Genomic DNA, 26,961 nt, shown 5'->3' with positions numbered 1-26,961 from the left:
GTATATTGAAAACTTTATTAGTAAGACAACATTGGGAGTGAGTAACATTATATATTGAAAAGATTTTTTTAATTACAGGACATTCATAGTGAGAAACTGTGTATATTGAAGAGTTTATTAGTTAAAGGATACTGAGAGTGTGGAACATTGTGTATAGGGAAGTGTTTTAATTATAAGATATTGAGAGTGAGGAACAGTTTATTTAGATGATTTTATTAGTTAAAGGATACTGAGAGTGTGGAAAAGTGTGTATTGAAAAGTTTATTAATTACAGGACATTGATAGTGAGGAACGGAGTATATTGGTGAGTTTATTAGTTAAAGGATACTGAGAGAGTGGAACAGTGTGTATTGAAAAGTTTATTAATTACAAGAGTTTGAGTGAGGAACAGTGTATATTGATGAGTTTATTAGTTAAAGGATACTGAGAGTTTTGAACAGTGTGTATTGAAAGGTTTATTATGTGGAAAAGTGTGTATTGAAAAGTTTATTAATTACAGGACATTGATAGTGAGGAACAGTTTATATTGATGAGTTTATTAGTTAAAGGATACTGAGAGTGTGGAACAGTGTGTATTGAGAAGTTTATTAATTGCAAGAGTTTGAGAGTGAGGAACGGTGTATATTGATGAGTTTATTAGTTAAAGGATACTGAGAGTTTTGAACAGTGTGTATTGAAAGGTTTATTAATTACAGGAGTTTGAGTGAGGAACAGTGTATACAGAAAGATTTATTTTAGGACACTTACAGTGACTAACTGTGTATATATTAAAAGCTTATCAATTACAAGACATTGATAATGGGGAGTAGTCAATTTTTAAAATTTTCTAAATTACAATACTTTGAGAGTTATTAACAATGTATATTGAAAAGCTCATTAATTTCAAGACATTTTTAAATAGAAAAGTGTATGTTGAAAACTTTAATAATTACACGACATGAAGAGACAGGAATAGTGTATATTGAAAAGTTTTGAGTTTCAGAACATTAAGAGTTAGGAACCATGTATGAGGAAAAGTATATTTAGTACAGGGCATTTAGTATGAGGAACAGTATATATTGAGATGTATATTATTTAAGGGGCGTTGAGAAGGGAAGAAGAGTGTGTACTGGAACGTTTATAAATTACAGGAGTGGGAGAGTGAGTAATAATGTATACTGAAAAGTTTTAGTTAGAAGACATTGAGAGTGATTAATAGTATATTCTGATAAGCTTATATGTTACAGGACATTTTGAATGAGGAACAGTGTTTATTGAAAGTTTATTATTTACAGAACCTTGAGAGAAAGAAACAGTGTATATTGGAAAGTGTTTTAATTATAGGACATTGGGAAAGAAAAACTATGTGTATTTGTAACTTTATTAATTGCATAAAATTGGGAATTAAGAACAGTGTATATTGAAATATTTCTTAATATAATGAGATTGAGAGCAAGGAAAAGTGTATACTGGAAGGTTTGCTAATTATAAGAAATTGGGATTGAGGAAGAGTGTATATTGAAAACTTTATTAGTAAGACAACATTGGGAGTGAGTAACATTATATATTGAAAAGATTTTTTTAATTACAGGACATTCATAGTGAGAAACTGTGTTTATTGAAGAGTTTATTAGTTAAAGGATACTGAGTGTGGAACATTGTGTATAGGGAAGTGTTTTAATTATAAGATATTGAGAGAGAGGAACAGTTTATTTAGATGATTTTATTAGTTAAAGGATACTGAGAGTGTGGAAAAGTGTGTATTGAAAAGTTTATTAATTGCAAGAGTTTGAGAGTGAGGAACGGTGTATATTGATGAGTTTATTAGTTAAAGGATACTGAGAGTTTTGAACAGTGTGTATTGAAAGGTTTATTAATTACAGGAGTTTGAGTGAGGAACAGTGTATACAGAAAGATTTATTTTAGGACACTTACAGTGACTAACTGTGTATATATTAAAAGCTTATCAATTACAAGACATTGATAATGGGGAGTAGTCAATTTTTAAAATTTTCTAAATTACAATACTTTGAGAGTTATTAACAATGTATATTGAAAAGCTCATTAATTTCAAGACATTTTTAAATAGAAAAGTGTATGTTGAAAACTTTAATAATTACACGACATGAAGAGACAGGAATAGTGTATATTGAAAAGTTTTGAGTTTCAGAACATTAAGAGTTAGGAACCATGTATGAGGAAAAGTATATTTAGTACAGGGCATTTAGTATGAGGAACAGTATATATTGAGATGTATATTATTTAAGGGGCGTTGAGAAGGGAAGAAGAGTGTGTACTGGAGCGTTTATAAATTACAGGAGTGGGAGAGTGAGTAATAATGTATACTGAAAAGTTTTAGTTAGAAGACATTGAGAGTGATTAATAGTATATTCTGATAAGCTTATATGTTACAGGACATTTTGAATGAGGAACAGTGTTTATTGAAAGTTTATTATTTACGGAACCTTGAGACAAAGAAACAGTGTATATTGGAAAGTGTTTTAGTTATAGGACATTGGGAAAGAAAAACTATGTGTATTTGTAACTTTATTAATTGCATAAAATTGGGAATTAAGAACAGTGTATATTGAAATATTTCTTAATATAATGAGATTGAGAGCAAGGAAAAGTGTATACTGGAAGGTTTGCTAATTATAAGAAATTGGGATTGAGGAAGAGTGTATATTGAAAACTTTATTAGTAAGACAACATTGGGAGTGAGTAACATTATATATTGAAAAGATTTTTTTAATTACAGGACATTCATAGTGAGAAACTGTGTTTATTGAAGAGTTTATTAGTTAAAGGATACTGAGTGTGGAACATTGTGTATAGGGAAGTGTTTTAATTATAAGATATTGAGAGAGAGGAACAGTTTATTTAGATGATTTTATTAGTTAAAGGATACTGAGAGTGTGGAAAAGTGTGTATTGAAAAGTTTATTAATTGCAAGAGTTTGAGAGTGAGGAACGGTGTATATTGATGAGTTTATTAGTTAAAGGATACTGAGAGTTTTGAACAGTGTGTATTGAAAGGTTTATTAATTACAGGAGTTTGAGTGAGGAACAGTGTATACAGAAAGATTTATTTTAGGACACTTACAGTGACTAACTGTGTATATATTAAAAGCTTATCAATTACAAGACATTGATAATGGGGAGTAGTCAATTTTTAAAATTTTCTAAATTACAATACTTTGAGAGTTATTAACAATGTATATTGAAAAGCTCATTAATTTCAAGACATTTTTAAATAGAAAAGTGTATGTTGAAAACTTTAATAATTACACGACATGAAGAGACAGGAATAGTGTATATTGAAAAGTTTTGAGTTTCAGAACATTAAGAGTTAGGAACCATGTATGAGGAAAAGTATATTTAGTACAGGGCATTTAGTATGAGGAACAGTATATATTGAGATGTATATTATTTAAGGGGCGTTGAGAAGGGAAGAAGAGTGTGTACTGGAACGTTTATAAATTACAGGAGTGGGAGAGTGAGTAATAATGTATACTGAAAATTTTTAGTTAGAAGACATTGAGAGTGATTAATAGTATATTCTGATAAGCTTATATGTTACAGGACATTTTGAATGAGGAACAGTGTTTATTGAAAGTTTATTATTTACGGAACCTTGAGACAAAGAAACAGTGTATATTGGAAAGTGTTTTAATTATAGGACATTGGGAAAGAAAAACTATGTGTATTTGTAACTTTATTAATTGCGTAAAATTGGGAATTAAGAACAGTGTATATTGAAATATTTCTTAATATAATGAGATTGAGAGCAAGGAAAAGTGTATACTGGAAGGTTTGCTAATTATAAGAAATTGGGATTGAGGAAGAGTGTATATTGAAAACTTTATTAGTAAGACAACATTGGGAGTGAGTAACATTATATATTGAAAAGATTTTTTTAATTACAGGACATTCATAGTGAGAAACTGTGTTTATTGAAGAGTTTATTAGTTAAAGGATACTGAGTGTGGAACATTGTGTATAGGGAAGTGTTTTAATTATAAGATATTGAGAGAGAGGAACAGTTTATTTAGATGATTTTATTAGTTAAAGGATACTGAGAGTGTGGAAAAGTGTGTATTGAAAAGTTTATTAATTGCAAGAGTTTGAGAGTGAGGAACGGTGTATATTGATGAGTTTATTAGTTAAAGGATACTGAGAGTTTTGAACAGTGTGTATTGAAAGGTTTATTAATTACAGGAGTTTGAGTGAGGAACAGTGTATACAGAAAGATTTATTTTAGGACACTTACAGTGACTAACTGTGTATATATTAAAAGCTTATCAATTACAAGACATTGATAATGGGGAGTAGTCAATTTTTAAAATTTTCTAAATTACAATACTTTGAGAGTTATTAACAATGTATATTGAAAAGCTCATTAATTTCAAGACATTTTTAAATAGAAAAGTGTATGTTGAAAACTTTAATAATTACACGACATGAAGAGACAGGAATAGTGTATATTGAAAAGTTTTGAGTTTCAGAACATTAAGAGTTAGGAACCATGTATGAGGAAAAGTATATTTAGTACAGGGCATTTAGTATGAGGAACAGTATATATTGAGATGTATATTATTTAAGGGGCGTTGAGAAGGGAAGAAGAGTGTGTACTGGAACGTTTATAAATTACAGGAGTGGGAGAGTGAGTAATAATGTATACTGAAAAGTTTTAGTTAGAAGACATTGAGAGTGATTAATAGTATATTCTGATAAGCTTATATGTTACAGGACATTTTGAATGAGGAACAGTGTTTATTGAAAGTTTATTATTTACAGAACCTTGAGAGAAAGAAACAGTGTATATTGGAAAGTGTTTTAATTATAGGACATTGGGAAAGAAAAACTATGTGTATTTGTAACTTTATTAATTGCATAAAATTGGGAATTAAGAACAGTGTATATTGAAATATTTCTTAATATAATGAGATTGAGAGCAAGGAAAAGTGTATACTGGAAGGTTTGCTAATTATAAGAAATTGGGATTGAGGAAGAGTGTATATTGAAAACTTTATTAGTAAGACAACATTGGGAGTGAGTAACATTATATATTGAAAAGATTTTTTTAATTACAGGACATTCATAGTGAGAAACTGTGTTTATTGAAGAGTTTATTAGTTAAAGGATACTGAGTGTGGAACATTGTGTATAGGGAAGTGTTTTAATTATAAGATATTGAGAGAGAGGAACAGTTTATTTAGATGATTTTATTAGTTAAAGGATACTGAGAGTGTGGAAAAGTGTGTATTGAAAAGTTTATTAATTGCAAGAGTTTGAGAGTGAGGAACGGTGTATATTGATGAGTTTATTAGTTAAAGGATACTGAGAGTTTTGAACAGTGTGTATTGAAAGGTTTATTAATTACAGGAGTTTGAGTGAGGAACAGTGTATACAGAAAGATTTATTTTAGGACACTTACAGTGACTAACTGTGTATATATTAAAAGCTTATCAATTACAAGACATTGATAATGGGGAGTAGTCAATTTTTAAAATTTTCTAAATTACAATACTTTGAGAGTTATTAACAATGTATATTGAAAAGCTCATTAATTTCAAGACATTTTTAAATAGAAAAGTGTATGTTGAAAACTTTAATAATTACACGACATGAAGAGACAGGAATAGTGTATATTGAAAAGTTTTGAGTTTCAGAACATTAAGAGTTAGGAACCATGTATGAGGAAAAGTATATTTAGTACAGGGCATTTAGTATGAGGAACAGTATATATTGAGATGTATATTATTTAAGGGGCGTTGAGAAGGGAAGAAGAGTGTGTACTGGAACGTTTATAAATTACAGGAGTGGGAGAGTGAGTAATAATGTATACTGAAAAGTTTTAGTTAGAAGACATTGAGAGTGATTAATAGTATATTCTGATAAGCTTATATGTTACAGGACATTTTGAATGAGGAACAGTGTTTATTGAAAGTTTATTATTTACAGAACCTTGAGAGAAAGAAACAGTGTATATTGGAAAGTGTTTTAATTATAGGACATTGGGAAAGAAAAACTATGTGTATTTGTAACTTTATTAATTGCATAAAATTGGGAATTAAGAACAGTGTATATTGAAATATTTCTTAATATAATGAGATTGAGAGCAAGGAAAAGTGTATACTGGAAGGTTTGCTAATTATAAGAAATTGGGATTGAGGAAGAGTGTATATTGAAAACTTTATTAGTAAGACAACATTGGGAGTGAGTAACATTATATATTGAAAAGATTTTTTTAATTACAGGACATTCATAGTGAGAAACTGTGTTTATTGAAGAGTTTATTAGTTAAAGGATACTGAGTGTGGAACATTGTGTATAGGGAAGTGTTTTAATTATAAGATATTGAGAGAGAGGAACAGTTTATTTAGATGATTTTATTAGTTAAAGGATACTGAGAGTGTGGAAAAGTGTGTATTGAAAAGTTTATTAATTGCAAGAGTTTGAGAGTGAGGAACGGTGTATATTGATGAGTTTATTAGTTAAAGGATACTGAGAGTTTTGAACAGTGTGTATTGAAAGGTTTATTAATTACAGGAGTTTGAGTGAGGAACAGTGTATACAGAAAGATTTATTTTAGGACACTTACAGTGACTAACTGTGTATATATTAAAAGCTTATCAATTACAAGACATTGATAATGGGGAGTAGTCAATTTTTAAAATTTTCTAAATTACAATACTTTGAGAGTTATTAACAATGTATATTGAAAAGCTCATTAATTTCAAGACATTTTTAAATAGAAAAGTGTATGTTGAAAACTTTAATAATTACACGACATGAAGAGACAGGAATAGTGTATATTGAAAAGTTTTGAGTTTCAGAACATTAAGAGTTAGGAACCATGTATGAGGAAAAGTATATTTAGTACAGGGCATTTAGTATGAGGAACAGTATATATTGAGATGTATATTATTTAAGGGACGTTGAGAAGGGAAGAAGAGTGTGTACTGGAACGTTTATAAATTACAGGAGTGGGAGAGTGAGTAATAATGTATACTGAAAAGTTTTTAGTTAGAAGACATTGAGAGTGATTAATAGTATATTCTGATAAGCTTATATGTTACAGGACATTTTGAATGAGGAACAGTGTTTATTGAAAGTTTATTATTTACGGAACCTTGAGAGAAAGAAACAGTGTATATTGGAAAGTGTTTTAATTATAGGACATTGGGAAAGAAAAACTATGTGTATTTGTAACTTTATTAATTGCATAAAATTGGGAATTAAGAACAGTGTATATTGAAATATTTCTTAATATAATGAGATTGAGAGCAAGGAAAAGTGTATACTGGAAGGTTTGCTAATTATAAGAAATTGGGATTGAGGAAGAGTGTATATTGAAAACTTTATTAGTAAGACAACATTGGGAGTGAGTAACATTATATATTGAAAAGATTTTTTTAATTACAGGACATTCATAGTGAGAAACTGTGTTTATTGAAGAGTTTATTAGTTAAAGGATACTGAGTGTGGAACATTGTGTATAGGGAAGTGTTTTAATTATAAGATATTGAGAGAGAGGAACAGTTTATTTAGATGATTTTATTAGTTAAAGGATACTGAGAGTGTGGAAAAGTGTGTATTGAAAAGTTTATTAATTGCAAGAGTTTGAGAGTGAGGAACGGTGTATATTGATGAGTTTATTAGTTAAAGGATACTGAGAGTTTTGAACAGTGTGTATTGAAAGGTTTATTAATTACAGGAGTTTGAGTGAGGAACAGTGTATACAGAAAGATTTATTTTAGGACACTTACAGTGACTAACTGTGTATATATTAAAAGCTTATCAATTACAAGACATTGATAATGGGGAGTAGTCAATTTTTAAAATTTTCTAAATTACAATACTTTGAGAGTTATTAACAATGTATATTGAAAAGCTCATTAATTTCAAGACATTTTTAAATAGAAAAGTGTATGTTGAAAACTTTAATAATTACACCACATGAAGAGACAGGAATAGTGTATATTGAAAAGTTTTGAGTTTCAGAACATTAAGAGTTAGGAACCATGTATGAGGAAAAGTATATTTAGTACAGGGCATTTAGTATGAGGAACAGTATATATTGAGATGTATATTATTTAAGGGGCGTTGAGAAGGGAAGAAGAGTGTGTACTGGAACGTTTATAAATTACAGGAGTGGGAGAGTGAGTAATAATGTATACTGAAAAGTTTTAGTTAGAAGACATTGAGAGTGATTAATAGTATATTCTGATAAGCTTATATGTTACAGGACATTTTGAATGAGGAACAGTGTTTATTGAAAGTTTATTATTTACAGAACCTTGAGAGAAAGAAACAGTGTATATTGGAAAGTGTTTTAATTATAGGACATTGGGAAAGAAAAACTATGTGTATTTGTAACTTTATTAATTGCATAAAATTGGGAATTAAGAACAGTGTATATTGAAATATTTCTTAATATAATGAGATTGAGAGCAAGGAAAAGTGTATACTGGAAGGTTTGCTAATTATAAGAAATTGGGATTGAGGAAGAGTGTATATTGAAAACTTTATTAGTAAGACAACATTGGGAGTGAGTAACATTATATATTGAAAAGATTTTTTAATTACAGGACATTCATAGTGAGAAACTGTGTTTATTGAAGAGTTTATTAGTTAAAGGATACTGAGTGTGGAACATTGTGTATAGGGAAGTGTTTTAATTATAAGATATTGAGAGAGAGGAACAGTTTATTTAGATGATTTTATTAGTTAAAGGATACTGAGAGTGTGGAAAAGTGTGTATTGAAAAGTTTATTAATTGCAAGAGTTTGAGAGTGAGGAACGGTGTATATTGATGAGTTTATTAGTTAAAGGATACTGAGAGTTTTGAACAGTGTGTATTGAAAGGTTTATTAATTACAGGAGTTTGAGTGAGGAACAGTGTATACAGAAAGATTTATTTTAGGACACTTACAGTGACTAACTGTGTATATATTAAAAGCTTATCAATTACAAGACATTGATAATGGGGAGTAGTCAATTTTTAAAATTTTCTAAATTACAATACTTTGAGAGTTATTAACAATGTATATTGAAAAGCTCATTAATTTCAAGACATTTTTAAATAGAAAAGTGTATGTTGAAAACTTTAATAATTACACGACATGAAGAGACAGGAATAGTGTATATTGAAAAGTTTTGAGTTTCAGAACATTAAGAGTTAGGAACCATGTATGAGGAAAAGTATATTTAGTACAGGGCATTTAGTATGAGGAACAGTATATATTGAGATGTATATTATTTAAGGGGCGTTGAGAAGGGAAGAAGAGTGTGTACTGGAACGTTTATAAATTACAGGAGTGGGAGAGTGAGTAATAATGTATACTGAAAAGTTTTAGTTAGAAGACATTGAGAGTGATTAATAGTATATTCTGATAAGCTTATATGTTACAGGACATTTTGAATGAGGAACAGTGTTTATTGAAAGTTTATTATTTACAGAACCTTGAGAGAAAGAAACAGTGTATATTGGAAAGTGTTTTAATTATAGGACATTGGGAAAGAAAAACTATGTGTATTTGTAACTTTATTAATTGCATAAAATTGGGAATTAAGAACAGTGTATATTGAAATATTTCTTAATATAATGAGATTGAGAGCAAGGAAAAGTGTATACTGGAAGGTTTGCTAATTATAAGAAATTGGGATTGAGGAAGAGTGTATATTGAAAACTTTATTAGTAAGACAACATTGGGAGTGAGTAACATTATATATTGAAAAGATTTTTTTAATTACAGGACATTCATAGTGAGAAACTGTGTTTATTGAAGAGTTTATTAGTTAAAGGATACTGAGTGTGGAACATTGTGTATAGGGAAGTGTTTTAATTATAAGATATTGAGAGAGAGGAACAGTTTATTTAGATGATTTTATTAGTTAAAGGATACTGAGAGTGTGGAAAAGTGTGTATTGAAAAGTTTATTAATTGCAAGAGTTTGAGAGTGAGGAACGGTGTATATTGATGAGTTTATTAGTTAAAGGATACTGAGAGTTTTGAACAGTGTGTATTGAAAGGTTTATTAATTACAGGAGTTTGAGTGAGGAACAGTGTATACAGAAAGATTTATTTTAGGACACTTACAGTGACTAACTGTGTATATATTAAAAGCTTATCAATTACAAGACATTGATAATGGGGAGTAGTCAATTTTTAAAATTTTCTAAATTACAATACTTTGAGAGTTATTAACAATGTATATTGAAAAGCTCATTAATTTCAAGACATTTTTAAATAGAAAAGTGTATGTTGAAAACTTTAATAATTACACGACATGAAGAGACAGGAATAGTGTATATTGAAAAGTTTTTGAGTTTCAGAACATTAAGAGTTAGGAACCATGTATGAGGAAAAGTATATTTAGTACAGGGCATTTAGTATGAGGAACAGTATATATTGAGATGTATATTATTTAAGGGACGTTGAGAAGGGAAGAAGAGTGTGTACTGGAACGTTTATAAATTACAGGAGTGGGAGAGTGAGTAATAATGTATACTGAAAAGTTTTTAGTTAGAAGACATTGAGAGTGATTAATAGTATATTCTGATAAGCTTATATGTTACAGGACATTTTGAATGAGGAACAGTGTTTATTGAAAGTTTATTATTTACAGAACCTTGAGAGAAAGAAACAGTGTATATTGGAAAGTGTTTTAATTATAGGACATTGGGAAAGAAAAACTATGTGTATTTGTAACTTTATTAATTGCATAAAATTGGGAATTAAGAACAGTGTATATTGAAATATTTCTTAATATAATGAGATTGAGAGCAAGGAAAAGTGTATACTGGAAGGTTTGCTAATTATAAGAAATTGGGATTGAGGAAGAGTGTATATTGAAAACTTTATTAGTAAGACAACATTGGGAGTGAGTAACATTATATATTGAAAAGATTTTTTAATTACAGGACATTCATAGTGAGAAACTGTGTTTATTGAAGAGTTTATTAGTTAAAGGATACTGAGTGTGGAACATTGTGTATAGGGAAGTGTTTTAATTATAAGATATTGAGAGAGAGGAACAGTTTATTTAGATGATTTTATTAGTTAAAGGATACTGAGAGTGTGGAAAAGTGTGTATTGAAAAGTTTATTAATTGCAAGAGTTTGAGAGTGAGGAACGGTGTATATTGATGAGTTTATTAGTTAAAGGATACTGAGAGTTTTGAACAGTGTGTATTGAAAGGTTTATTAATTACAGGAGTTTGAGTGAGGAACAGTGTATACAGAAAGATTTATTTTAGGACACTTACAGTGACTAACTGTGTATATATTAAAAGCTTATCAATTACAAGACATTGATAATGGGGAGTAGTCAATTTTTAAAATTTTCTAAATTACAATACTTTGAGAGTTATTAACAATGTATATTGAAAAGCTCATTAATTTCAAGACATTTTTAAATAGAAAAGTGTATGTTGAAAACTTTAATAATTACACGACATGAAGAGACAGGAATAGTGTATATTGAAAAGTTTTGAGTTTCAGAACATTAAGAGTTAGGAACCATGTATGAGGAAAAGTATATTTAGTACAGGGCATTTAGTATGAGGAACAGTATATATTGAGATGTATATTATTTAAGGGGCGTTGAGAAGGGAAGAAGAGTGTGTACTGGAGCGTTTATAAATTACAGGAGTGGGAGAGTGAGTAATAATGTATACTGAAAAGTTTTAGTTAGAAGACATTGAGAGTGATTAATAGTATATTCTGATAAGCTTATATGTTACAGGACATTTTGAATGAGGAACAGTGTTTATTGAAAGTTTATTATTTACAGAACCTTGAGAGAAAGAAACAGTGTATATTGGAAAGTGTTTTAATTATAGGACATTGGGAAAGAAAAACTATGTGTATTTGTAACTTTATTAATTGCATAAAATTGGGAATTAAGAACAGTGTATATTGAAATATTTCTTAATATAATGAGATTGAGAGCAAGGAAAAGTGTATACTGGAAGGTTTGCTAATTATAAGAAATTGGGATTGAGGAAGAGTGTATATTGAAAACTTTATTAGTAAGACAACATTGGGAGTGAGTAACATTATATATTGAAAAGATTTTTTTAATTACAGGACATTCATAGTGAGAAACTGTGTTTATTGAAGAGTTTATTAGTTAAAGGATACTGAGTGTGGAACATTGTGTATAGGGAAGTGTTTTAATTATAAGATATTGAGAGAGAGGAACAGTTTATTTAGATGATTTTATTAGTTAAAGGATACTGAGAGTGTGGAAAAGTGTGTATTGAAAAGTTTATTAATTGCAAGAGTTTGAGAGTGAGGAACGGTGTATATTGATGAGTTTATTAGTTAAAGGATACTGAGAGTTTTGAACAGTGTGTATTGAAAGGTTTATTAATTACAGGAGTTTGAGTGAGGAACAGTGTATACAGAAAGATTTATTTTAGGACACTTACAGTGACTAACTGTGTATATATTAAAAGCTTATCAATTACAAGACATTGATAATGGGGAGTAGTCAATTTTTAAAATTTTCTAAATTACAATACTTTGAGAGTTATTAACAATGTATATTGAAAAGCTCATTAATTTCAAGACATTTTTAAATAGAAAAGTGTATGTTGAAAACTTTAATAATTACACGACATGAAGAGACAGGAATAGTGTATATTGAAAAGTTTTTGAGTTTCAGAACATTAAGAGTTAGGAACCATGTATGAGGAAAAGTATATTTAGTACAGGGCATTTAGTATGAGGAACAGTATATATTGAGATGTATATTATTTAAGGGGCGTTGAGAAGGGAAGAAGAGTGTGTACTGGAACGTTTATAAATTACAGGAGTGGGAGAGTGAGTAATAATGTATACTGAAAATTTTTAGTTAGAAGACATTGAGAGTGATTAATAGTATATTCTGATAAGCTTATATGTTACAGGACATTTTGAATGAGGAACAGTGTTTATTGAAAGTTTATTATTTACAGAACCTTGAGAGAAAGAAACAGTGTATATTGGAAAGTGTTTTAATTATAGGACATTGGGAAAGAAAAACTATGTGTATTTGTAACTTTATTAATTGCATAAAATTGGGAATTAAGAACAGTGTATATTGAAATATTTCTTAATATAATGAGATTGAGAGCAAGGAAAAGTGTATACTGGAAGGTTTGCTAATTATAAGAAATTGGGATTGAGGAAGAGTGTATATTGAAAACTTTATTAGTAAGACAACATTGGGAGTGAGTAACATTATATATTGAAAAGATTTTTTTAATTACAGGACATTCATAGTGAGAAACTGTGTTTATTGAAGAGTTTATTAGTTAAAGGATACTGAGTGTGGAACATTGTGTATAGGGAAGTGTTTTAATTATAAGATATTGAGAGAGAGGAACAGTTTATTTAGATGATTTTATTAGTTAAAGGATACTGAGAGTGTGGAAAAGTGTGTATTGAAAAGTTTATTAATTGCAAGAGTTTGAGAGTGAGGAACGGTGTATATTGATGAGTTTATTAGTTAAAGGATACTGAGAGTTTTGAACAGTGTGTATTGAAAGGTTTATTAATTACAGGAGTTTGAGTGAGGAACAGTGTATACAGAAAGATTTATTTTAGGACACTTACAGTGACTAACTGTGTATATATTAAAAGCTTATCAATTACAAGACATTGATAATGGGGAGTAGTCAATTTTTAAAATTTTCTAAATTACAATACTTTGAGAGTTATTAACAATGTATATTGAAAAGCTCATTAATTTCAAGACATTTTTAAATAGAAAAGTGTATGTTGAAAACTTTAATAATTACACGACATGAAGAGACAGGAATAGTGTATATTGAAAAGTTTTTGAGTTTCAGAACATTAAGAGTTAGGAACCATGTATGAGGAAAAGTATATTTAGTACAGGGCATTTAGTATGAGGAACAGTATATATTGAGATGTATATTATTTAAGGGGCGTTGAGAAGGGAAGAAGAGTGTGTACTGGAACGTTTATAAATTACAGGAGTGGGAGAGTGAGTAATAATGTATACTGAAAATTTTTAGTTAGAAGACATTGAGAGTGATTAATAGTATATTCTGATAAGCTTATATGTTACAGGACATTTTGAATGAGGAACAGTGTTTATTGAAAGTTTATTATTTACAGAACCTTGAGAGAAAGAAACAGTGTATATTGGAAAGTGTTTTAATTATAGGACATTGGGAAAGAAAAACTATGTGTATTTGTAACTTTATTAATTGCATAAAATTGGGAATTAAGAACAGTGTATATTGAAATATTTCTTAATATAATGAGATTGAGAGCAAGGAAAAGTGTATACTGGAAGGTTTGCTAATTATAAGAAATTGGGATTGAGGAAGAGTGTATATTGAAAACTTTATTAGTAAGACAACATTGGGAGTGAGTAACATTATATATTGAAAAGATTTTTTTAATTACAGGACATTCATAGTGAGAAACTGTGTTTATTGAAGAGTTTATTAGTTAAAGGATACTGAGTGTGGAACATTGTGTATAGGGAAGTGTTTTAATTATAAGATATTGAGAGAGAGGAACAGTTTATTTAGATGATTTTATTAGTTAAAGGATACTGAGAGTGTGGAAAAGTGTGTATTGAAAAGTTTATTAATTGCAAGAGTTTGAGAGTGAGGAACGGTGTATATTGATGAGTTTATTAGTTAAAGGATACTGAGAGTTTTGAACAGTGTGTATTGAAAGGTTTATTAATTACAGGAGTTTGAGTGAGGAACAGTGTATACAGAAAGATTTATTTTAGGACACTTACAGTGACTAACTGTGTATATATTAAAAGCTTATCAATTACAAGACATTGATAATGGGGAGTAGTCAATTTTTAAAATTTTCTAAATTACAATACTTTGAGAGTTATTAACAATGTATATTGAAAAGCTCATTAATTTCAAGACATTTTTAAATAGAAAAGTGTATGTTGAAAACTTTAATAATTACACGACATGAAGAGACAGGAATAGTGTATATTGAAAAGTTTTGAGTTTCAGAACATTAAGAGTTAGGAACCATGTATGAGGAAAAGTATATTTAGTACAGGGCATTTAGTATGAGGAACAGTATATATTGAGATGTATATTATTTAAGGGGCGTTGAGAAGGGAAGAAGAGTGTGTACTGGAACGTTTATAAATTACAGGAGTGGGAGAGTGAGTAATAATGTATACTGAAAAGTTTTAGTTAGAAGACATTGAGAGTGATTAATAGTATATTCTGATAAGCTTATATGTTACAGGACATTTTGAATGAGGAACAGTGTTTATTGAAAGTTTATTATTTACAGAACCTTGAGAGAAAGAAACAGTGTATATTGGAAAGTGTTTTAATTATAGGACATTGGGAAAGAAAAACTATGTGTATTTGTAACTTTATTAATTGCATAAAATTGGGAATTAAGAACAGTGTATATTGAAATATTTCTTAATATAATGAGATTGAGAGCAAGGAAAAGTGTATACTGGAAGGTTTGCTAATTATAAGAAATTGGGATTGAGGAAGAGTGTATATTGAAAACTTTATTAGTAAGACAACATTGGGAGTGAGTAACATTATATATTGAAAAGATTTTTTAATTACAGGACATTCATAGTGAGAAACTGTGTTTATTGAAGAGTTTATTAGTTAAAGGATACTGAGTGTGGAACATTGTGTATAGGGAAGTGTTTTAATTATAAGATATTGAGAGAGAGGAACAGTTTATTTAGATGATTTTATTAGTTAAAGGATACTGAGAGTGTGGAAAAGTGTGTATTGAAAAGTTTATTAATTGCAAGAGTTTGAGAGTGAGGAACGGTGTATATTGATGAGTTTATTAGTTAAAGGATACTGAGAGTTTTGAACAGTGTGTATTGAAAGGTTTATTAATTACAGGAGTTTGAGTGAGGAACAGTGTATACAGAAAGATTTATTTTAGGACACTTACAGTGACTAACTGTGTATATATTAAAAGCTTATCAATTACAAGACATTGATAATGGGGAGTAGTCAATTTTTAAAATTTTCTAAATTACAATACTTTGAGAGTTATTAACAATGTATATTGAAAAGCTTATTAATTTCAAGACATTTTTAAATAGGAAAAGTGTATGTTGAAAACTTTAATAATTACAGACATGAAGAGACAGGAATAGTGTATATTGAAAAGTTTTTGAGTTTCAGAACATTAAGAGTTAGGAACCATGTATGAGGAAAAGTATATTTAGTACAGGGCATTTAGTATGAGGAACAGTATATATTGAGATGTATATTATTTAAGGGACGTTGAGAAGGGAAGAAGAGTGTGTACTGGAACGTTTATAAATTACAGGAGTGGGAGAGTGAGTAATAATGTATACTGAAAAGTTTTAGTTAGAAGACATTGAGAGTGATTAATAGTATATTCTGATAAGCTTATATGTTACAGGACATTTTGAATGAGGAACAGTGTTTATTGAAAGTTTATTATTTACAGAACCTTGAGAGAAAGAAACAGTGTATATTGGAAAGTGTTTTAATTATAGGACATTGGGAAAGAAAAACTATGTGTATTTGTAACTTTATTAATTGCGTAAAATTGGGAATTAAGAACAGTGTATATTGAAATATTTCTTAATATAATGAGATTGAGAGCAAGGAAAAGTGTATACTGGAAGGTTTGCTAATTATAAGAAATTGGGATTGAGGAAGAGTGTATATTGAAAACTTTATTAGTAAGACAACATTGGGAGTGAGTAACATTATATATTGAAAAGATTTTTTTAATTACAGGACATTCATAGTGAGAAACTGTGTTTATTGAAGAGTTTATTAGTTAAAGGATACTGAGTGTGGAACATTGTGTATAGGGAAGTGTTTTAATTATAAGATATTGAGAGAGAGGAACAGTTTATTTAGATGATTTTATTAGTTAAAGGATACTGAGAGTGTGGAAAAGTGTGTATTGAAAAGTTTATTAATTGCAAGAGTTTGAGAGTGAGGAACGGTGTATATTGATGAGTTTATTAGTTAAAGGATACTGAGAGTTTTGAACAGTGTGTATTGAAAGGTTTATTAATTACAGGAGTTTGAGTGAGGAACAGTGTATACAGAAAGATTTATTTTAGGACACTTACAGTGACTAACTGTGTATATATTAAAAGCTTATCAATTACAAGACATTGATAATGGGGAGTAGTCAATTTTTAAAATTTTCTAAATTACAATACTTTGAGAGTTATTAACAATGTATATTGAAAAGCTCATTAATTTCAAGACATTTTTAAATAGAAAAGTGTATGTTGAAAACTTTAATAATTACACGACATGAAGAGACAGGAATAGTGTATATTGAAAAGTTTTTGAGTTTCAGAACATTAAGCTTTAGGAACCATGTATGAGGAAAAGTATATTTAGTACAGGGCATTTAGTATGAGGAACAGTATATATTGAGATGTATATTATTTAAGGGACGTTGAGAAGGGAAGAAGAGTGTGTACTGGAACGTTTATAAATTACAGGAGTGGGAGAGTGAGTAATAATGTATACTGAAAATTTTTAGTTAGAAGACATTGAGAGTGATTAATAGTATATTCTGATAAGCTTATATGTTACAGGACATTTTGAATGAGGAACAGTGTTTATTGAAAGTTTATTATTTACGGAACCTTGAGAGAAAGAAACAGTGTATATTGGAAAGTGTTTTAATTATAGGACATTGGGAAAGAAAAACTATGTGTATTTGTAACTTTATTAATTGCATAAAATTGGGAATTAAGAACAGTGTATATTGAAATATTTCTTAATATAATGAGATTGAGAGCAAGGAAAAGTGTATACTGGAAGGTTTGCTAATTATAAGAAATTGGGATTGAGGAAGAGTGTATATTGAAAACTTTATTAGTAAGACAACATTGGGAGTGAGTAACATTATATATTGAAAAGATTTTTTTAATTACAGGACATTCATAGTGAGAAACTGTGTTTATTGAAGAGTTTATTAGTTAAAGGATACTGAGTGTGGAACATTGTGTATAGGGAAGTGTTTTAATTATAAGATATTGAGAGAGAGGAACAGTTTATTTAGATGATTTTATTAGTTAAAGGATACTGAGAGTGTGGAAAAGTGTGTATTGAAAAGTTTATTAATTGCAAGAGTGTGAGAGTGAGGAACGGTGTATATTGATGAGTTTATTAGTTAAAGGATACTGAGAGTTTTGAACAGTGTGTATTGAAAGGTTTATTAATTACAGGAGTTTGAGTGAGGAACAGTGTATACAGAAAGATTTATTTTAGGACACTTACAGTGACTAACTGTGTATATATTAAAAGCTTATCAATTACAAGACATTGATAATGGGGAGTAGTCAATTTTTAAAATTTTCTAAATTACAATACTTTGAGAGTTATTAACAATGTATATTGAAAAGATCATTAATTTCAAGACATTTTTTAAATAGAAAAGTGTATGTTGAAAACTTTAATAATTACACGACATGAAGAGACAGGAATAGTGTATATTGAAAAGTTTTGAGTTTCAGAACATTAAGAGTTAGGAACCATGTATGAGGAAAAGTATATTTAGTACAGGGCATTTAGTATGAGGAACAGTATATATTGAGATGTATATTATTTAAGGGGCGTTGAGAAGGGAAGAAGAGTGTGTACTGGAACGTTTATAAATTACAGGAGTGGGAGAGTGAGTAATAATGTATACTGAAAAGTTTTAGTTAGAAGACATTGAGAGTGATTAATAGTATATTCTGATAAGCTTATATGTTACAGGACATTTTGAATGAGGAACAGTGTTTATTGAAAGTTTATTATTTACAGAACCTTGAGAGAAAGAAACAGTGTATATTGGAAAGTGTTTTAATTATAGGACATTGGGAAAGAAAAACTATGTGTATTTGTAACTTTATTAATTGCATAAAATTGGGAATTAAGAACAGTGTATATTGAAATATTTCTTAATATAATGAGATTGAGAGCAAGGAAAAGTGTATACTGGAAGGTTTGCTAATTATAAGAAATTGGGATTGAGGAAGAGTGTATATTGAAAACTTTATTAGTAAGACAACATTGGGAGTGAGTAACATTATATATTGAAAAGATTTTTTAATTATTACAGGACATTCATAGTGAGAAACTGTGTTTATTGAAGAGTTTATTAGTTAAAGGATACTGAGTGTGGAACATTGTGTATAGGGAAGTGTTTTAATTATAAGATATTGAGAGAGAGGAACAGTTTATTTAGATGATTTTATTAGTTAAAGGATACTGAGAGTGTGGAAAAGTGTGTATTGAAAAGTTTATTAATTGCAAGAGTTTGAGAGTGAGGAACGGTGTATATTGATGAGTTTATTAGTTAAAGGATACTGAGAGTTTTGAACAGTGTGTATTGAAAGGTTTATTAATTACAGGAGTTTGAGTGAGGAACAGTGTATACAGAAAGATTTATTTTAGGACACTTACAGTGACTAACTGTGTATATATTAAAAGCTTATCAATTACAAGACATTGATAATGGGGAGTAGTCAATTTTTAAAATTTTCTAAATTACAATACTTTGAGAGTTATTAACAATGTATATTGAAAAGCTCATTAATTTCAAGACATTTTTAAATAGAAAAGTGTATGTTGAAAACTTTAATAATTACACGACATGAAGAGACAGGAATAGTGTATATTGAAAAGTTTTTGAGTTTCAGAACATTAAGAGTTAGGAACCATGTATGAGGAAAAGTATATTTAGTACAGGGCATTTAGTATGAGGAACAGTATATATTGAGATGTATATTATTTAAGGGACGTTGAGAAGGGAAGAAGAGTGTGTACTGGAACGTTTATAAATTACAGGAGTGGGAGAGTGAGTAATAATGTATACTGAAAATTTTTAGTTAGAAGACATTGAGAGTGATTAATAGTATATTCTGATAAGCTTATATGTTACAGGACATTTTGAATGAGGAACAGTGTTTATTGAAAGTTTATTATTTACAGAACCTTGAGAGAAAGAAACAGTGTATATTGGAAAGTGTTTTAATTATAGGACATTGGGAAAGAAAAACTATGTGTATTTGTAACTTTATTAATTGCATAAAATTGGGAATTAAGAACAGTGTATATTGAAATATTTCTTAATATAATGAGATTGAGAGCAAGGAAAAGTGTATACTGGAAGGTTTGCTAATTATAAGAAATTGGGATTGAGGAAGAGTGTATATTGAAAACTTTATTAGTAAGACAACATTGGGAGTGAGTAACATTATATATTGAAAAGATTTTTTTAATTACAGGACATTCATAGTGAGAAACTGTGTTTATTGAAGAGTTTATTAGTTAAAGGATACTGAGTGTGGAACATTGTGTATAGGGAAGTGTTTTAATTATAAGATATTGAGAGAGAGGAACAGTTTATTTAGATGATTTTATTAGTTAAAGGATACTGAGAGTGTGGAAAAGTGTGTATTGAAAAGTTTATTAATTGCAAGAGTGTGAGAGTGAGGAACGGTGTATATTGATGAGTTTATTAGTTAAAGGATACTGAGAGTTTTGAACAGTGTGTATTGAAAGGTTTATTAATTACAGGAGTTTGAGTGAGGAACAGTGTATACAGAAAGATTTATTTTAGGACACTTACAGTGACTAACTGTGTATATATTAAAAGCTTATCAATTACAAGACATTGATAATGGGGAGTAGTCAATTTTTAAAATTTTCTAAATTACAATACTTTGAGAGTTATTAACAATGTATATTGAAAAGCTCATTAATTTCAAGACATTTTTAAATAGAAAAGTGTATGTTGAAAACTTTAATAATTACACGACATGAAGAGACAGGAATAGTGTATATTGAAAAGTTTTTGAGTTTCAGAACATTAAGAGTTAGGAACCATGTATGAGGAAAAGTATATTTAGTACAGGGCATTTAGTATGAGGAACAGTATATATTGAGATGTATATTATTTAAGGGACGTTGAGAAGGGAAGAAGAGTGTGTACTGGAACGTTTATAAATTACAGGAGTGGGAGAGTGAGTAATAATGTATACTGAAAAGTTTTTTAGTTAGAAGACATTGAGAGTGATTAATAGTATATTCTGATAAGCTTATATGTTACAGGACATTTTGAATGAGGAACAGTGTTTATTGAAAGTTTATTATTTACGGAACCTTGAGAGAAAGAAACAGTGTATATTGGAAAGTGTTTTAATTATAGGACATTGGGAAAGAAAAACTATGTGTATTTGTAACTTTATTAATTGCATAAAATTGGGAATTAAGAACAGTGTATATTGAAATATTTCTTAATATAATGAGATTGAGAGCAAGGAAAAGTGTATACTGGAAGGTTTGCTAATTATAAGAAATTGGGATTGAGGAAGAGTGTATATTGAAAACTTTATTAGTAAGACAACATTGGGAGTGAGTAACATTATATATTGAAAAGATTTTTTAATTACAGGACATTGATAGTGAGAAACTGTGTATATTGAAGAGTTTATTAGTTAAAGGATACTGAGAGTGTGGAACATTGTGTATAGGGAAGTTTTTTAATTATAAGATATTGAGAGTGAGGAACAGTTTATTTAGATGATTTTATTAGTTAAAGGATACTGAGAGTGTGGAAAAGTGTGTATTGAAAAGTTTATTAATTACAAGAGTTTGAGAGTGAGGAACGGTGTATATTGATGAGTTTATTAGTTAAAGGATACTGAGAGTGTGGAACAGTTTGTATTGAGAAGTTTATTATTTGCAAGAGTTTGAGTGAGGAACAGTGTATACAGAAAGATTTATTTTAGGACACTTACAGTGACTAACTGTGTATATATTAAAAGTTTATCAATTACAAGACATTGATAATGGGGAGTAGTGTATTTTTAAAATTTTCTAAATTACAATACTTTGAGAGTTATTAACAATGTATATTGAAAAGCTCATTAATTTCAAGACATTTTAAATAGAAAAGTGTATGTTGAAAACTTTAATAATTACAGGACATGAAGAGACAGGAATAGTGTATATTGAAAAGTTTTTGAGTTTCAGAACATTAAGAGTTAGGAACCATGTATGAGGAAAAGTATATTTAGTACAGGGCATTTAGTATGAGGAACAGTATATATTGAGATGTATATTATTTAAGGGACGTTGAGAAGGGAAGAAGAGTGTGTACTGGAACGTTTATAAATTACAGGAGTGGGAGAGTGAGTAATAATGTATACTGAAAAGTTTTAGTTAGAAGACATTGAGAGTGATTAATAGTATATTCTGATAAGCTTATATGTTACAGGACATTTTGAATGAGGAACAGTGTTTATTGAAAGTTTATTATTTACAGAACCTTGAGAGAAAGAAACAGTGTATATTGGAAAGTGTTTTAATTATAGGACATTGGGAAAGAAAAACTATGTGTATTTGTAACTTTATTAATTGCATAAAATTGGGAATTAAGAACAGTGTATATTGAAATATTTCTTAATATAATGAGATTGAGAGCAAGGAAAAGTGTATACTGGAAGGTTTACTAATTATAAGAAATTGGGATTGAGGAAGAGTGTATATTGAAAACTTTATTAGTAAGACAACATTGGGAGTGAGTAACATTATATATTGAAAAGATTTTTTAATTACAGGACATTGATAGTGAGAAACTGTGTTTATATTGAAGAGTTTATTAGTTAAAGGATACTGAGAGTGTGGAACATTGTGTATTGGGAAGTTTATTTAATTATAAGATATTGAGAGTGAGGAACAGTTTATATAGATGATTTGATAAGTTAAAGGACACTGAGAGAGTGGAACAGTGTGTATTGAGAAGTTTATTAATTGCAAGAGTTTGAGAGTGAGGAACGGTGTATATTGATGAGTTTATTAGTTAAAGGATACTGAGAGTTTTGAACAGTGTGTATTGAAAGGTTTATTAATTACAGGAGTTTGAGTGAGGAACAGTGTATACAGAAAGATTTATTTTAGGACACTTACAGTGACTAACTGTGTATATATTAAAAGCTTATCAATTACAAGACATTGATAATGGGGAGTAGTGAATTTTTAAAATTTTCTAAATTACAATACTTTGAGAGTTATTAACAATGTATATTGAAAAGCTCATTAATTTCAAGACATTTTTAAATAGGAAAAGTGTATGTTGAAAACTTTAATAATTACAGGACATGAAGAGACAGGAACAGTGTATATTGAAAAGTTTTTGAGTTTCAGAACATTAAGAGTTAGGAACAATGTATGAGGAAAAGTATATTTAGTACAGGGCATTTAGTATGAGGAACAGTATATATTGAGATGTATATTATTTAAGGGACGTTGAGAAGGGAAGAAGAGTGTGTACTGGAACGTTTATAAATTACAGGAGTGGGAGAGTGAGTAATAATGTATACTGAAAAGTTTTTAGTTAGAAGACATTGAGAGTGATTAATAGTATATTCTGATAAGCTTATATGTTACAGGACATTTTGAATGAGGAACAGTGTTTATTGAAAGTTTATTATTTACAGAACCTTGAGAGAAAGAAACAGTGTATATTGGAAAGTGTTTTAATTATAGGACATTGGGAAAGAAAAACTGTATGTGTATTTGTAACTTTATTAATTACATAAAATTGGGAATTAAGAACAGTGTATATTGAAATATTTCTTAATATAATGATATTGAGAGCAAGGAAAAGTGTATACTGGAAGGTTTAATTAATTATAAGAAATTGGGATTGAGGAAGAGTGTATATTGAAAACTTTATTAGTAAGACAACATTGGGAGTGAGTAACATTATATATTGAAAAGATTTTTTAATTACAGGACATTCATAGTGAGAAACTGTGTATATTGAAGAGTTTATTAGTTAAAGGATACTGAGAGTGTGGAACAGTGTGTATTGAAAGGTTTATTAATTACAGGAAGTGTTTTAAATTATAAGAGAGAGTGAGGAACAGTTTATATTGATGATTTTATTAGTTAAAGGATACTGAGAGTGTGGAACAGTGTGTATTGAAAAGTTTATTAATTGCAAGAGTTTGAGAGTGAGGAACGGTGTATATTGATGAGTTTATTAGTTAAAGGATACTGAGAGTTTTGAACAGTGTGTATTGAAAGGTTTATTAATTACAGGAGTTTGAGTGAGGAACAGTGTATACAGAAAGATTTATTTTAGGACACTTACAGTGACTAACTGTGTATATATTAAAAGCTTATCAATTACAAGACATTGATAATGGGGAGTAGTGAATTTTTAAAATTTTCTAAATTACAATACTTTGAGAGTTATTAACAATGTATATTGAAAAGCTCATTAATTTCAAGACATTTTTAAATAGGAAAAGTGTATGTTGAAAACTTTAATAATTACAGGACATGAAGAGACAGGAACAGTGTATATTGAAAAGTTTTTGAGTTTCAGAACATTAAGAGTTAGGAACCATGTATGAGGAAAAGTATATTTAGTACAGGGCATTTAGTATGAGGAACAGTATATATTGAGATGTATATTATTTAAGGGACGTTGAGAAGGGAAGAAGAGTGTGTACTGGAACGTTTATAAATTACAGGAGTGGGAGAGTGAGTAATAATGTATACTGAAAAGTTAGTTAGAAGACATTGAGAGTGATTAATAGTATATTCTGATAAGCTTATATGTTACAGGACATTTTGAATGAGGAACAGTGTTTATTGAAAGTTTATTATTTACGGAACCTTGAGAGAAAGAAACAGTGTATATTGGAAAGTGTTTTAATTATAGGACATTGGGAAAGAAAAACTATGTGTATTTGTAACTTTATTAATTGCATAAAATTGGGAATTAAGAACAGTGTATATTGAAATATTTCTTAATATAATGAGATTGAGAGCAAGGAAAAGTGTATTCTGGAAGGTTTACTAATTATAAGAAATTGGGATTGAGGAAGAGTGTATATTGAAAACTTTATTAGTAAGACAACATTGGGAGTGAGTAACATTATATATTGAAAAGATTTTTTTAATTACAGACATTGATAGTGAGAAACTGTGTATATTGAAGAGTTTATTAGTTAAAGGATACTGAGAGTGTGGAACATTCTGTATAGGGAAGTTTTTTAATTATAAGATATTGAGAGTTTTATATTATGATTTATTAGTTAAGGATACTGAGAGTGAGAGTTTATTAATTACAGGAGGATTGACAGTTTATATTAGATGATTTTATTAGTTAAAGGATACTGAGAGTGTGGAAAAGTGTGTATTGAAAAGTTTATTAATTACAAGAGTTTGAGAGTGAGGAACGGTGTATATTGATGAGTTTATTAGTTAAAGGATACTGAGAGTTTATTAAACAGTGTGTATTGAAAGGTTTATTAATTACAGGAGTTTGAACAGTGAGGAACAGTGTATACAGAAAGATTTATTTTAGGACACTTACAGTGACTAACTGTGTATATATTAAAAGCTTATCAATTACAAGACATTGATAATGGGGAGTAGTGAATTTTAAAATTTTCTAAATTACAATACTTTGAGAGTTATTAACAATGTATATTGAAAAGCTCATTAATTTCAAGACATTTTAAATAGGAAAAGTGTATGTTGAAAACTTTAATAATTACAGACATGAAGAGACAGGAACAGTGTATATTGAAAAGTTTTGAGTTTCAGAACATTAAGAGTTAGGAACAATGTATGAGGAAAAGTATATTTAGTACAGGGCATTTAGTATGAGGAACAGTATATATTGAGATGTATATTATTTAAGGGACGTTGAGAAGGGAAGAAGAGTGTGTACTGGAACGTTTATAAATTACAGGAGTGGGAGAGTGAGTAATAATGTATACTGAAAAGTTTTAGTTAGAAGACATTGAGAGTGATTAATAGTATATTCTGATAAGCTTATATGTTACAGGACATTTTGAATGAGGAACAGTGTTTATTGAAAGTTTATTATTTACGGAACCTTGAGAGAAAGAAACAGTGTATATTGGAAAGTGTTTTAATTATAGGACATTGGGAAAGAAAAAAACTATGTGTATTTGTAACTTTATTAATTATGTAAAATTGGGAATTAAGAACAGTGTATATTGAAATATTTCTTAATATAATGAGATTGAGAGCAAGGAAAAGTGTATACTGGAAGGTTTACTAATTATAAGAAATTGGGATTGAGGAAGAGTGTATATTGAAAACTTTATTAGTAAGACAACATTGGGAGTGAGTAACATTATATATTGAAAAGATTTTTTTAATTACAGGACATTGATAGTGAGAAACTGTGTATATTGAAGAGTTTATTAGTTAAAGGATACTGAGAGTGTGGAAACAGTGTGTATTGGGAAGTTTTTTAATTACTAAGATATTGAGAGTGAGGAACAGTTTATTTAGATGATTTCATTAGTTAAAGGATACTGAGAGTGTGGAAAAGTGTGTATTGAAATGTTTATTAATTACAAGAGTTTGAGTGAGGAACAGTTTATATTGATGAGTTTATTAGTTAAAGGATACTGAGAGTTTTGAACAGTGTGTATTGAAAGGTTTATTAATTACAGGAGTTTGAGTGAGGAACAGTGTATACAGAAAGATTTATTTTAGGACACTTACAGTGACTAACTGTGTATATATTAAAAGCTTATCAATTACAAGACATTGATAATGGGGAGTAGTCAATTTTTAAAATTTTCTAAATTACAATACTTTGAGAGTTATTAACAATGTATATTGAAAAGCTCATTAATTTCAAGACATTTTTAAATAGAAAAGTGTATGTTGAAAACTTTAATAATTACACGACATGAAGAGACAGGAATAGTGTATATTGAAAAGTTTTGAGTTTCAGAACATTAAGAGTTAGGAACCATGTATGAGGAAAAGTATATTTAGTACAGGGCATTTAGTATGAGGAACAGTATATATTGAGATGTATATTATTTAAGGGACGCTTGAGAAGGGAAGAAGAGTGTGTACTGGAACGTTTATAAATTACAGGAGTGGGAGAGTGAGTAATAATGTATACTGAAAAGTTTTAGTTAGAAGAC

At 28.9% G+C, this 26,961-nt stretch overlaps 1 long non-coding RNA gene across 34 annotated transcripts in view; it reads left to right on the top strand.

The window, feature by feature from the left end:
• LOC143253431 (uncharacterized) overlaps positions 1-26,961 on the top strand; it is a 75,748-nt gene that overhangs the window by 8,192 nt on the left and 40,595 nt on the right. The window contains exon 2 of one of the 34 annotated variants that reach the window (XR_013029630.1): positions 21,420-21,478. The exons of 31 other annotated variants lie outside the window; for them this stretch is intronic. This is a non-coding gene — a long non-coding RNA (uncharacterized LOC143253431). Of the gene's footprint in view, positions 1-274; positions 310-21,419; positions 21,479-24,939; positions 25,007-26,961 lie in introns of those variants that run through there. 2 more of the 34 variants (XR_013029623.1, XR_013029605.1) reach the window with 2 other exon arrangements.

The sequence above is a fragment of the Tachypleus tridentatus genome, chromosome 6, assembly GCF_004210375.1.
Source record: "Tachypleus tridentatus isolate NWPU-2018 chromosome 6, ASM421037v1, whole genome shotgun sequence".
In the NCBI taxonomy this organism is placed as follows: domain Eukaryota; kingdom Metazoa; phylum Arthropoda; class Merostomata; order Xiphosura; family Limulidae; genus Tachypleus; species Tachypleus tridentatus.
Note: the sequence above shows the minus strand (reverse complement) of the source record. Positions and strands in the feature narration are given on the sequence as shown.